At 44.1% G+C, this 14,719-nt stretch overlaps 1 protein-coding gene and 1 non-coding gene across 12 annotated transcripts in view; one reads left to right on the top strand and one right to left on the bottom strand.

Annotated features, from left to right (window-relative positions):
• Positions 1-5,133: 5,133 nt before the first annotated feature.
• Positions 5,134-5,304, bottom strand: LOC139705283 (U11 spliceosomal RNA). The gene has a single exon (XR_011707202.1). It is a non-coding gene; the product is annotated as a U11 spliceosomal RNA (small nuclear RNA).
• Positions 5,305-8,334: 3,030 nt separating this feature from the next.
• The window catches only part of Ppp6r2 (protein phosphatase 6 regulatory subunit 2), a 96,285-nt gene continuing 89,900 nt past the window's right edge, over positions 8,335-14,719 (top strand). For 4 of the 11 annotated variants that reach the window (XM_071609360.1, XM_071609361.1, XM_071609357.1 and 1 more), the window contains exon 1: positions 8,341-8,480. The gene's annotated coding sequence lies outside the window, so the exon portion shown is untranslated. Of the gene's footprint in view, positions 8,481-14,719 lie in introns of all 11 variants that reach the window. The other 7 variants (XM_027953205.3, XM_027953204.3, XM_027953203.3 and 4 more) reach the window with 4 other exon arrangements.

Genomic DNA, 14,719 nt, shown 5'->3' with positions numbered 1-14,719 from the left:
TCTGCGGCCGCCACGCTCAGCCTCCGCTAGCTGGTTCGCGGGGACGCGGGACTCGGCAGCGCAGGCCGGGCTGCAGGAGCAGCCCCACGTCTGTAATGGCTCTTTCACGCAGCGGGCCCGTGGGAACGTCAGGTGGCGTTCAGTCTCCGGAACACATGCCAATGGAAAATAAATTAATGGCCCACTCTTATTTTTTCCTTTTTCCGTCCTCTGGCTTTTACTGGCTTTGACCTACAAGTGATGCACATACAGTTCGTAGCCACATGGCCTCAACTAGGGAAATGTGGGCATATGGCCATTGGTGAGTCGGAAAATTGTCCCTTATTATTACCCTATTTCATTTAACTCAGGATGCCATTATTTTGTAAATAAGAAAACTGCTAGCAACTACGTGGCTATGGTTAACGAACCACACTCATTTGCCCACCTGCCGTATGCCAATCGCTCAAAAGACAGGTTTTGCAAGTTTTTTCAGAATATCGCCAAATGTGGAGGTGGGAGAGCAAGCCTCGGATCCTGGATCCTGCCTCGTCCAGGATAGAGTTTGGGGTAGGGGTGGCTCACGGACTGAAACGGTGGAGAAGAGATTGGAGATTAGGAAATAATCAGTAACTTGTATGTGATCAAACTTGGTCTTACCATCGACCACATGTCAGAGGTGTTATTTGTACCTCTAAAATTGGTGTTTTGTTTCCCTTGTTGGCAGTATTGGAGATTAAACCCGGGGGCCTTGCACGTGCTAGGCATTGAACCACTAAGAGGCATCCCCAGCCCTTTTTATTTTGAGACAAGTGCTCAGTGAAAGGAAAGTGACCACAACACTCGGAGTGACCAAGAGATCTTTTTGCAGCAGTGCAACAGAGGAGAAAAGAGAGAGAGAGAGAGGAGAGAGCATGCATGCAAGGGAGACAGATCAAGAGAGAGAGACAGAGCAAGAAAGCAAGAGAGGGTTTTAGATGGGCAGAGAGTCTCTGGAGCCAGAGGAGTTGGTCATGAGTTGTAGGTCTCTGTCTTGGGCATCAGGGCTGGTAGTCTTAAAGAAGTGGTTGATTGACCAACTGGTTGGTGAATTTGTGTATCTGATCTTGCAGGAACTTCTGTAGGCAATTTAACATACATGGTCCTATTAGGAGAAACATAGACAGGACTAATAGGGGTCCTGTGGGGGGGGGAGCCAAGGCCATACTTGACTGAACATTCCCCATGGAGCCTGTTGGCCTAGTTGCTGTCTCCTCTTTTGTAGCTGTTCTTGTCTTTCATTACTACTAGGAATGACTTTTCAGTTTAACTGGTTTTGGTAGGTGTTTAAGATCAAGCTGGTCAAAATTGACTTTGTTTCTATCTATTGTTAAGAGTCAGCCGAGTTCCTATATGGGTCACTCGTGGGGGAACTTGAGAGCAGCTTCTTAGTTCTGCTAGTGCCATTTGCGCTAGGATGGGTCCAGGTCTTGCTTGACCATGTGGCTTCTCTTGGAAGCATCAGGGATGTCTCCTGTCTCCAATGAGCCTCCTATTCACAGCAGGTGCACTGATTAGCTTTTCATTCTCCAGTGGTCTCATTAATCTCCCTGATCAGGAGGTTATGTGGCCCAGAGTTGCAAAGTTCTTTAGAGAAGTTCTCTGTTCCCTGGATTTCAGACTGACTCAGAGGACCAGAGCCAAATATTGGTTTTCTTGGCCATTTTAATTTAACTTTAAATCTTGATCATAAACATCCAGCAAAGTCAGTTTCACCTTAAATTGAGAGTACTGGGCTTTAGCTGAAGTCTGGCCTACTTTGGAGTCATTCTGACATATAGTAAGATGGGAGGCAGAGCCTTATCTCAGGTAAGGCTAAGATTTATAAATATTAGGTAAAGTGTTCTATTATTGAACTGATCTTTGTTTTTAAATATCATTTTATAAAGTTTACATATATTGTTGCTTGATGTCACATGAATACTAATACAATATGATATTGCATTTAAATTGTACCCAGTTTATAGAACTTTATATTAATCTTATTGATAACAGGTCCAGTTATAGAACATTAAGTGATATAAATAAATCTCCAATATGTTATTTTTATAAGTCTAAAATTCCATGAAACCTTTTAGAGAACACCAGCTTGATATATTTTTTAAAAGCTTCTATCTTAATGAATTATATACCTGGAAAATATGAACACATTTAATACACAAAGAAGAGTAATAGTACCACAATTACATTGATGTTTTATATTAATCAAGTTTAGCTCTTAAAGAAATAACATATTACAATATTGCAAAATAACAGTTGTTGTTTAACCATAGGTTGTATACACAGACTTTCTTTAGCACTTACTTACACCTATATAGCCAATGTACACAGACCTTCTTTATCACTTGCTTAAACCCTCTTGTTTACTTAATAGACTCTCTTATCCAGAAACACATTTTTCTTCTATTAAATCCATACCTAGAACCTTCTAATTTCTCTTTCCAACAGCTACAAAAGAGGAGACAGCAACCAGGCCAACAGGCTCCATGGGGAATGTTCAGTCAAGTATGGCCTTGGCTCCCCCCCCCCACAGGACCCCTATTAGTCCTGTCTATGTTTCTCCTAATAGGACCATGTATGTTAAATTGCCTACAGAAGTTCCTGCAAGATCAGATACACAAATTCACCAACCAGTTGGTCAATCAACCACTTCTTTAAGACTACCAGCCCTGATGCCCAAGACAGAGACCTACAACTCATGACCAACTCCTCTGGCTCCAGAGACTCTCTGCCCATCTAAAACCCTCTCTTGCTCTGTCTCTCTCTCTTGATCTGTCTCCCTTGCACGCATGCTCTCCTCTCTCTCTCTCTCTCTCTCTCTCTCTCTCTCTCTCTCTTCTCCTCTGTTGCACTGCTGCAAAAAGATCTCTTGGTCACTCCGAGTGTTGTGGTCACTTTCCTTTCACTCAGTAAGTTGCCTAGGTTGGCCTGGAATTTGGGATGATCCTGCCTCAGCCTTCTGAGTAGCTGGGATTACAGACATGAGCCACCAGATACCCACCTTTAAGTTGGTGATTTTTGTAGTTGCTTAAAAGCAAGTAACTTGAGAAGGTAAAGGAACTAAGAAGATGAAGAGGCTTAGGGTGTAGCTCAGTGAAAGATGGCTCGCCTAGCATTTGTGTACACCCTGTGTTCATCCCCAGCACCGGAAAAAGAAAAAAAAAAATCAAGTGGGTTAAGTCTAGAGAGTTATCAGGTTTCCCCTTGGCATTATGATGAGCTATCAAATGTTTTCACATGTTCTTACAGAAAAGATGACCATGAATGTTCAATGACTGTCAATTTACTGCACAAAATCTACATCTGTAATTAATGTTATATCCTTACTATTCTGTACATTTATCCATACCTCTATCCATCAGTCATTCTTGTTTTCAGATGACTTTCAATCAAGACAATTGCAACATTCATACATGCACCCCTAATGTTTAGTAGAGTTTCTTCCACATAGTAGAAGCTTAATCTTTGATAAAGGGATAATTAGGTATTTGTCAAATCTAATGTGTTTATCATTAACTAGTATTTTTTTTTCTTCTAGGTAAAATGCATGATGGGGGTGGGTACTGGGTATTGAATCCAAGGGTGCCTTACCACTGAGCTTCATCTCTAGTCCTTTTTATTTTATTTTGAAACAAAATCTGACTAAGTTGCTCAACATTTCAATCCCCCTGCTTCAGCCTCCTGAGTCACTGGAATTATATGCATGGGCCAGCATACCTGACACAATGCATGAATCTTAAATAGACCATTCATTGAGTTTTGACAAATGAACACATGTGTAACCCAAAACTCTAGCAAGATACAGAACACCATGCTGGGTATGGCGGCACATGGCTGTAATCCCAGTGACTAGGGAGGCAGAGGCAGGAAGATCAAAAGTTCAAGGCTGTCCTCAGCAATTTATCGAGGTCCCCAGCAAGTCAGTGAGACACTCTCTTAAAATAAAAACAAAAAGATACAGAACATTATCATCACTCTTTCTAGTACCTCTTTCTAGTCTCTACACCCAGACTCCATCATTCTGATTTTTGCACTATAGATTATTTTACCATCTACCAGAACTTAGAAGATGGAATCATACAAACTGAAATCAAATCCCATGCATGTGTGAGTTTGTCTGAATGAACCCAACTACTATACGTATAACTAAAAAGTTATGATTTTAATGGAGCCATATAACGGGTAATCTTTGGTGTCCGGCTTCTTTTCAGATTTGTCCCTTTTTGGTGCATTTCATTTTTTTTGGGGGGGGGGCCGGGGCACTATTTATTAAACTCAGGGGCACTTAACCACTGAGCCACATCCCCAGCCCTGATTTGTATTTTATTTAGAGACAGGATCTCTCTAAGTTGCTGTAGGGCCTCAATAAGTTGCTAAGGCTGGCTTTGAACTCCTCGTGATCCTCCTGCCTCAGTCTCCTGAGCCACTGGGATTAAAGTCATGTGCCACTGTGCCTGGCTCTAAACCAATTTTGAATTCCTGAAATAAACCCACTAGTCTTTAGTAGATAATCTTTATATGTTGCTGAATTTTGTTCTAGAGCTCTTTGTTCATTCTTGTGGATTTGAGTGAATTCTGGTGTCATTTCCTTTTAGCTTGAAGAACTTTTTTAGAATTTCTAGTAGGGCGAGAATTTGTTCATTTCCAGGGCTATTTATTTATTGGTTTTGGGGATCTAATCTAGGGCCACTTTACCACTGAGCTACATCCCCAGTCCTTTTTTATACTTTATTTTGAGACAGGGGCTCACTAAGTTGCTGAGGCTGGCCTCAACTTGCGATCATCCTGTGTCAGCCTCCCAAGTTGCTAGGATTACAAGTGTGTGCCACCATGTCAACTTGCCAGGGCTTTATTTTAAGAGTAAATTTCATTAATCAATTAATTTGTTGGTTGTATGGTGCTGGGAATTGAACCCAGGGCCTTGTACATGCGAAGGCAAGCATTCTACCAGCTGAACCACATCCCCAGACCTATCCAGGGTTTTTTGTTTTTATTTATTTATTTTAAAATATTTTTTTTAGTTGTAGATGGACACAATATCTTTATTTATTTATTTTATGTGGTGCTGAGGATCGAACCTAATGCCTCACACATGCAAGGCAAGTGCTCTCCCACCGAGACACAACCACAGCCTGCCAGGGCTTTTTAATTAATTATTTATCTATTTTTAATGCAGGATACTGCCCAACTGCCAAAAACTCAACCTTCTAAAATCTGTTGATGTCAATTCACATGAAGAGTAATCAAGTTGCCCTACATGTGCCACTCACTACAAAAGCCCTTTTTTTTCTTTTCTCTTTTTGTCCTAGGGACTGAACCCAGGGCCACACCATCATTGACAGGCTTTACTTTTCCTTCAGCATTCTGAACATTATTTTACGACCCTTATGGCCTCCATTGCCTCTTATGAGACCTCAGTGGTTAATTGTACTGTAGTCCCCTTTATGTGATGAGTCATTTCTTTCCTGCCACTTTCATGATATTCTTTGACATGTGGCAATCTGATTGTGGTGTATGTAGGTGTGACTCTCCTGTGTTCATTCTCTGTGGGGTTTTGGTGCCTGGGCCTGTGTCTAGTTGTATTGTGTGGCTCTTGAGGAAGGACAAGACAGATCACAGCTAGTCCTACTCTGGTGGTGCTCCAGAGGCAGCATAAATCTTATATCACAGCTTTGCCTTTTCAATTTATTGGTGAATAACTTGGTATTTGATATTCTTAGTGATAGAGTTCCTTTTCTTTGATCCTTCTGTGTCAGAAATAGCTGGCTTTGTTCTAGCCATTCTGTGTATGCTGCAAGGTGGTTAAAGAACCATACATACAAACTATGTCTGGCGACCAGTTATAGAAACAAGGAATGTATTAGTTTTGCATATTTTCTCAATCCTTGTTATATTATATATTTTCACATACTAATCACTTTTCTCCTTTTCATTTTAAAAAATATATGTGTTTCTAGAGGTTAATTTCACTATTTAAGTGTTAACGTAAGAGATTTCTCAGTGGGACAGCAACAGCATTTTAGGAGTATTCAAAACAGCCAGTGATAGATATACTGCCTATTGTGAATGTGCATATCTTCCTATTAGGGGAAGAATGAGGATTTTCTTCACTTGCAATAAAATAAAAGTATCTGGTCAGATGAAAATACAGAGTTGTTTACTTGCTGCATGGAAGTACAAACGTATGAAAAGATGCATACGGAGCTGACTAAACCAGTTTTCCACCTGTTCTCCTCACCTCCATGATGTGAATTTTTGCCAGTAGCGGTTTGGAGAATCCCTGCAGGAGGAACAGACTTCTTGGTTCCCATGTGCATTCTTTCTCTTCTTGATCCTATTGTGTGACCACCAGTGGCATATGGGCCCATCCACTTGCACTTACCTGCATCAAGTTTTGGTGCCGCACTGTGGATAGCTGGCCACGGAGCTTCAGTGGCATCCCAAGTGGATTCCCAGGGAGTCGCAGGCATCTCAGTGATAGGTTTCCAGCCTTGGCCCCCCTGTGCCTTGGAAGGTGGACTCCTGCCCACCAAGCTCTGCTCTGCAGCTGCATATAACTCTACCCCAGGGCAACCAAGGGAATGTCAGATGGGCTGCATTCACACTTCTCTAACAAGAAGTGACCTCCCATTTGCGGGAAGAGATCCTCTTCCAAGTTTTCTCTTTCGTGAATACAGTTGTTTTTATTCACTTATAATCTCATTATTGATAATAATATTTATGTCAAGCTTTCTCTGTTGAAATCATTGTGTGGTTTCTGTCTCCTTAGGGATTCTGATGCTGATACCATTGCAGAGGAGGAAAGAACAAGCAGGAATAGGGGATTTGAAGAGTGTGTGTGGTGCAGGCTTGAGGTTTGAAATAGGATGGCCAGGGAAGTGAGGGGCAATGGATGCAAGTCAGCAAGCATACCAATAACTAGGGGGAAGAGCATGCAAAGATACAGGGACAGTGAGAGCAAATGGCCTGTGCAGGAGGTTATTATGATAAGCCAAATGAAAAAGGGAATAGTAGGGGAGATAAAATCACACAAGGGCAACAATGAGGGCTCTGACTTTCATCCTGTGTGAGGCAGAAGCCCCTGGGGGCAGAGGTGTGAACTGACCTATTTTAACTGGATCCCTTTGGGTGCCGTGCTGTGCTGACTTGACCTACTGCAGGTGCTCCAGGACAGAAGTAGGGAGTCTCTGGGAAGGCTGTTGTGAGTCAGGTGAGGGAAACTGATCTTGTAACAGCACGTTCTTAGTAGAGCGCTGGCTACAGGTTTGCTGATTAATCTAGTGTGGGTGTGAATGGAGGTGGACTCCTGCCTACCCAGGGACTCTGAGCACAGGAAGAGTATCAAAGGCAGGCAGACAGTTGCACGTTTATGGCTATGGGACATTTGCATCTGTTGCCCCGTCCCAAGACCCCATTTGGCAGCTCGGCCCAGCAGCACCTTCAATTTATGCAGGGAGGGGCCGGTGAGCAAGGGCAACTCACAGCAAGACAGCGCCAGACAACCGGGGCGTCCTCTTCCCGGTCCACAGGCTGTCGCGTTTTAACCTCCATTTCTTGGAAGCTAACTCCAGGGAACTCCGCTGCTCGTTCCGGGTCAGGCTGTTTCAGACCTCGCGTCCAAGGAGTTGCGGTCAAAGTGCCCCAACGTGAGTGGCCATGAGAAGAGACCCCAGGCCACTTGTGGGTTATGGTGCGGCTCCTCTTGCATTAGAAAGTGCAGTATCCCGGGCTGGGGTTGTGGCTCAGTGTTAGAGTGCTTGCCTAGCATGCATGAGGCACTGGGTTCGATCCCCGGAACCACATAAAAATAAATAAAATAAAGGTATTGTGTCCATCTACAATTTTAAAAAAGAAAAGAAAAGGGGGCTGGTGTTGTGGCTCAGGGGTAGAGCGCTCGCCTTGCACCTAGCACGTGCAAGGCGCTGAGTTCGATCCTCAGCACCACATAAAAATAAATGAAATAAAGGTATTGTGCCCAACTACAACTAAAAAATAAATATTTAAAAAAAGAAAGTGCAGTCTCCCAAGCAAAAGTTAATTAAGCTTGAGAAAGGCGCACCTCGCCCCGCAGAAACCCGCGAAGCGGGAGCTCTTAGCCCAGCGGGTCGGCGCCTCCCCGGCCGCCAGGAACCACGCCCGGTCAATCGAAACCACGCCCCATATCTCCGCCTACCCAGGCCCCGCCCCGCGCGGCTCCGCCCAGCAGTGCGCGCGCCCGAGCGAGGCCCCGTCCCGGAGCGCGCTCGTCGCCGCCATTTTGGAGCGACCGGAGCGGCGCCCGCGGCCCCGAGGCGGCCCCGAGCCCGTCCCGAGCCGCTGCGGCCGCGCCAGTGTCCCGAGGCGCCGCGCTCCGGGCCGGGCTCATGTGCGTGCGGCCCGCCTCAGGCCGCCCGGGCTTCGCCTCCGCCCGCGCCCCGCCCGGGCCTCCGAGGAGCCGCCGCCACCCCCGGCCCGCGGGGCAGGTGAGTGCGGCCGCGCGCGCTGAGGCCCGGCGTGGAGGGACCCCGCCGGCGGCGCCCGGGCAGTTGCCCCCTCGGGTCGGCCCGCGGGCCCGCTGCCGGCAGTACCCCGTCAGCCAGCCAGCCCGCCGCTAGTGTCGTCCCCTCTCCGCCGGTCGGCGCCCGCTTGTCAGTGACCGTCCCCTCCGCCTGGCAAGGCCCCCCTGCCCCTGCCCCGTGTGGCCCCACCGCGCCAGGCCCTCCGCAGCTGGCGCCGCTGGCGGTGACCCGTGTTGTCGGCAGGGCCAGACCTGTCACGACACCCCGTGCCGTCGGTGGTCTTTGCCTCTGTGCCTTTCGCAGCCTGTCAGTGGCCTCCTGGTCGGCAGCAGCCCGGTGTCTCCCCTTCCTGCTACCCCGTCCCTTCCCTCTGCGCCTGTCGAGGTGGGTGGGCCCCGGATGGCAGCGCTCCCGCACCCTTCGTGTTTTACACTCTTCCCACCCGTGCCCTGCCTGCTGCGCGAGACCCACCCGTCAGTGCCCCCCATCATCGCTCCTCTTTCCCAGCATCCCCCATATTAAGGGTCTAGATATCACCCACCGGTCGCTTCTGTCATCTTCTCTGGCCTGTCTCCCTACCCCTAACTGCCCCATTCTTTTCTCAATCCCCATCATCTTTTCCTTCATACCTGTCACCTTCCTCTATGCCTCTTACTGGCTCCCCCTGCCTTGTTTTTTTTTTTTTTAAGGTACTCAGGATTGAACCCAGGTGTGCTCTACCACTGAATTACATCCCAGTCCTTTTTATTTTGAGATAGGGTCTTGCAAAGTTGCTGAGGTTCGCCTCAAATTTGCAGTCCCCCTGCCTCAGCCTTCCAAGTTGCTGGGATTTACAGGCCTCCCCCATTGTGCCCAGAGCTGAGCTCCCTTTGTGGTCCACCCCCACTTCCCCACCTGCTACTTTGTATCTGTAGCTTACCATTCACTTGTTACTGACTGCTCCCAGTTGCTATTGATCCCTTGCCCTGTCACCACCAGCCCTCCAAGTCCATCACTTCCACTTTGGTCCCTGTCTCTCATTGCACCCCCCCCCCATTCTGACCCTGTACCCTTTTCCTTTCTGGGACTTGCCCCCCATCACCATCCCTGGTAACTGCTTCTTGACATGGTGCATCACCCATTGCTAATACTCCGCCATCACATTTCTCGATACCCTTTCCTTTCTGTCTTCCCTTTTGACTTCCCCAGTTCTCATGTCATCCAAGCCCTGGAGGCGAGAAGAATCTAGCAATGAGAACAGTGGGAAGATAGAGCCTTCCAGCATGAGAGGACAGCAGGTGTAAAAACTGAGACATGAAAGGGCTGAATCCCCTCCAGGAATCAGGATAAGATTAATGTAGGGAGGGTAGGGGTGAGACAGGAGCCTGGGTGGAAGAGTTGGTCTTCTACTCAAATTATTTCTTTCAGGCATTAGTGAAGTGTTAGACTGAGTCCGAGTTATGGGGAACCCTGGTTGTAGATTGAGTTGAGGAGTGCCACAATCATAAGGATGTGGCATATGAATAGGAGGAGAGTATAGTTGTGGTGTGGTGGTGACTTAGACCTCAGTAGTTATCTTAGGGAGATATTTTGGGAATTGAGCTGTTGGAACTTGATAGATTAGAAGAGAGGTGTAAGGCCAAATGCTGTGGCATATACTTGTATTGCAGGGCACAGTGGTGCACACCCGTAATCCCAGTGATTTTAGAGGCTGAGACAGGGCAATCATAAGTTCAAGGCCAGCCTTGGCAACTGTGTCTTGAAATAAAGAATAAAATGGTAAATAATAAAATGGTCTGGAGGTGTAGCTCAGTGGTACATTGTCTCTAGTTCAGTCCTTAGTATAGTAAGGAAAAAAGAAAGAAAAGAGGTGTGAGAGAATGAGAGGACTGAGCATGATTTCTAGGATTCCTGATGGAACAAATGGATAGATAGTGTCACTGATTCCTGAAACGGGGAAGTTAGATTGGGGTAATGATAGGCATCGGGGAGCTATTATATGTTGGAGTAGTGAGAGAAGTCCAAGGGCCATTAGGGAGAAAGCATCTTGCAGAAGAATCTGGAACTCAAAGAAAGACCAGGCTGCAAGTATACAACTTTAAGCAGGAGGCTAATGTTTAAAGCCTTGGAAATGACTAGTTACTTAAAATCTCTCTCACACACAGCAGAATTATTGAGCATTATTATATGCCATTGCATTAAATGCTATATGTGAATCATTTCATTTAATTCTCAGAGTAACCCTAGGACATAGAAAGTGTGATTTCCCTGTTTCATAGATGAAGAGACTGAAATATACAACAAATAAGTGATAGAGCCAGGATCTATATCCCAAGCAGTTTGACTGAAAATCTCCCCTGCCTTTTTTATAGGTTAAAGGCTAACTTTTAGAATATTTTGTTTTTAAGATGTTTGAATAAAAATAACAATGGCTGATTATGTACTGGGCACTCTGTGGATTTGTGTGTGAATATGTATGTATGCTCTAGTAAATATTTGTAAAAACAGGCCCAGGCACATTTTAAAGTACATTATCCATATCTCATGTACTCTTTAAAACAATTTAGCAATGTAGTTACGCTTGATATTCTTAATAATATTCATGTAAGAATACTGAGGCACAATAAAATAAGTAAAATGTCTGAGGTCAAAATAAACCAGAGAGCCAGTACTCAACTCAGATGGTCAGTCTCCACAGCCTGAGCCCCTTCACTGTTGCCTCCTGTGAGTAGCTCATGCACATGGTCATCTCAACTAGAATTTAAAAGGTACCAAAGTGAATACATGAAAGCAGTTCTCTCACCTGGTCCCTCAGCTATCCTCTTCCTTTTCTCCAGGCATCTGATGTTGCTGTTTTCCTTTTTATCCTTCTAAAGATAGCTTATTAATAGACAGTCCTGTGCATATGTGTGTGAGAAAGAGATACACATTTTATAGAAATGAGTAGCATGTGGTTTTCACCCACTATAAATATGCCACTGTCTTCTGAGTGGTCAGGGTCTTGGCTCCTCTTGCTCTCTCCTGCCTGAGAGTCCCTCCCCACACACATTGACATCTACTTACGCTCCTGGTCTGGCCTGGATGCCACAGGAAGCCTCCACTTCACCCCCAGGGCACAGGATGTTTTATTTGTTCCATTGCTCTTGCTTAGCTCTCCCTTGTAGGCTCATGAATGTGTCTATTTCTGAGTTCCAGGATGCATTGTATGCCCATGAGAATTAGGTGTTATGCCCCTGAATATACAAGACCAAATATTTCATACAATGTTCTGTACTCACTTTACATATAATACTTCTTACCTACTTTTGTGTACATGCTGTGTGACAGTTGCATGGACCTGTGATTACCAGTCTGAGGCCAACAAATCTCAGTTTGATGTATAGGTTAAACAAAGATTTAAAATTGTTTTTACACACATTATAAGGGTTTAACTAGGTCATCTCATGCTCATTAGGAGGCCCGGTTGGCAGCTTTATATAGTTTTAAAATTAAAATCCTAAATAAACGAAATATGGTCAGTCTTTCGATAATAAAATTGTTTTTGGTGAAAAGATTAAAAACTGTTCTATTTGGTCCTTAGTGAAAATGTTTTTAATTAGTGTATATACAAGTTATTGTCATTAATTTAGAAGTTATCTATTAAATAACAAATTTTCAATATTGTCAAAAAAATGAGTAGTGTATTCCATACATTCTTCAGTATCTCACTTTTTTGTGTGTATGGTTCTGAAGATAAATTTAGGGCCTTGTAAATGTTAGACAAATGCTCTACCACTGAGCTATATTCCTAGTCCAGTATCTTACTTTTTTAAAAGTCATGTTGGAAATCATGTGATATCTGCATATAGCGAGCAGCTCTCATTTGTTTCTGTGTTTTTGCAGAACTTAGAATGCGACCTAGGACTTTCCTTGCACAGGCGAAGCAAGTACTCTACTGCTGAGCTGCTTTCCCAGCCCAGCTCTCATTTTTTTTTTTGGGTACTGGGGATTGAACTCAAGGGCACTCAACCACTGAGCCACATCCCCAGCCCTATTTTGTATTTTTATTTAGAGACAGGGTCTCACTGAGTTGCTTAGTGCCTTGCTAAGTTGCCGAAGCTGGCTTTGAACTCACAATCCTCCTTGCTTCAGCCTCCTGCCTCAGCCCCAAGCCGCTGGGATTACAGGCATGCACTACCACACTTGGCATTTTCATGTTTTTATTGTTGTTGTTACTGAGAATTGAACTCAGGGGCACTCAACCACTGAGCTACATCCACAGTCCTATTTTGTATTTTTATTTAGAGGCAGGGTCTCATTGAGTTGCTGAGGGCCTCACTAAGTTGCTGAGGCTGTCTTTGAACTCACGATCCTCCTGCCTCAGCTTCCTGAGCCACTGGGATTACGGGCTTGTGCTACTGCGCCTGGCTTTTCATACGATCTTTTTTGCAGGGATTGAACCCAATTGTGCTTTACCATTGAGCTACATACCTAACCCTTTTTATTTTTTTTAATTTAGAGACAGAGTCTCACTATGTTGCTTAGGACCTCACTAAGTTACTGAGGCTGGCTTTGAACTCGTGATCCTGCCTCATCCTCCCCACCACTGGGATTATAGGTGTGTGCAACCACAACCGGTTATTTTTTATTTTGAGACAGGGTCTCACTAAGTTGCTTAGAGCCTCACTCTAAATTGCTGAAACTGTTTGTGAACTTGCAATCCTCCCGTCTCAGCCTCCTGAGCTGCTGGGTGTATAATATTTTATTTTGTTTAAAATATTGCATTTAGTGGCTGGGGTTGTAGCTCAGTGGTAGAGTGTTTGCCTAGCATATGTGAGGCACTGGGTTCCATTTTCAGTACTGTATATAAATAAATAAAATAAAGGTCCATCAACAATTTAAAAAATGTTGCATTTAAAAATTATCCAAGAATATTTGACATGCAGTAAAAGAGCAGATCTTTTTTTTTTTAAGGTACCAGGAATTGAACTCGGGCTCTTGACCACTGAGCCACATCCCTAGCCCTATTTTGTATTTTATTTAGAGACAGGGTCTCACTGAGTTTCTAAGCACTTTGCAGTTGCTGAGGCTGGCTTTGAACTTGTGATTCTCCTGCCTCAGCCTCCTGAGCTGCTGGGATTACAGGCATGGGCTACCACGCCTGGCAAAAGAGCAGATCTTAAATGTCTAAATTGGATGTGTTTTAACAAGTGTATACACACTTATGTGTCTGCCCCTCATGTTGAGATATAGAACATTTCCATCAACCCTGAAAGTTTTCTTGTGTCTCCTTTAAGTAATTTAAAACCATTTCCCCAAATCTTTAGGTAACCGTTGTTATGATTTTTGTCACTATAGATTAGTTTTGCTGGTTCTTGAGCTTTAGGTAAATGAAATCATCCTGTTTTGTGTTTGTCTTTTGCTCAATTTAATATTTTTGAGCTTTGTTGATTTTTGAGGCGTGTACCTTTAGTTTGTTTCTTTTTATTTGGGTGTTATTGTATGAAAATAGCGTGAGTTGTTTATCTGTTTTTTCATTGATGAACATTGGGTTATTTTTATGTTTTTTCTATTATTTCTAAAGTCACTATAAAGATTCTTATACAGTTTTTTTTTGTGGACATACATTATTTCTTTTGTAGGAATATCTAGGAATAAAATTGTTGTATTTGTTATTATAGTTATACAGATGTATGTTTTAGTTTTTAAGAAATTTTAGGAGTTTTCCAAACTGATACCATTTTACACTCCCACCGGTAATGTATAAGTTTGTTTTTTCACGTCTATGTTAGTACTTGGTATTTTCAGTCTTACTAACTTCCCCCCTGGTGTGGGGGATCAAACACAGGGTCTCAAGCGTGCTAGTAAGAACTGAATTACTGAGCTGCACATTCTCAGCCTCAGTCTTATCAGTTTTAGCCTCGCAGAAGGCAGTTGTTTCTTATTCGGTTTTAATTTGCATTTCTCTAATGAATGAGGGGTGAGCAGCTTTCCATGTGCTTAGTGGACATTTGTATATCTTTGTGGAGTATCTATCCAAGTCTTTTGCCCATGATTTATTGGATTGTCTGTCTTTTCATTGTTTATTTTAAGGAGTTAAAAATTGGTTCTGGTTACAAGTCCTTTGTAATGTGTAGAAAGTTGTGCATGTATGCATATTCATACATGGTGAGGGCGTGGGAGAAGGGGATGGATGTCGGTTTTCCTGTTCTATGATTCTTCCCTTCCTGTCTCCCTCTCTTTCT

Source organism: Marmota flaviventris, chromosome 3, assembly GCF_047511675.1.
Source record: "Marmota flaviventris isolate mMarFla1 chromosome 3, mMarFla1.hap1, whole genome shotgun sequence".
Lineage (NCBI taxonomy): Eukaryota > Metazoa > Chordata > Mammalia > Rodentia > Sciuridae > Marmota > Marmota flaviventris.
This window is presented reverse-complemented; position numbering and strand designations above follow the sequence as displayed.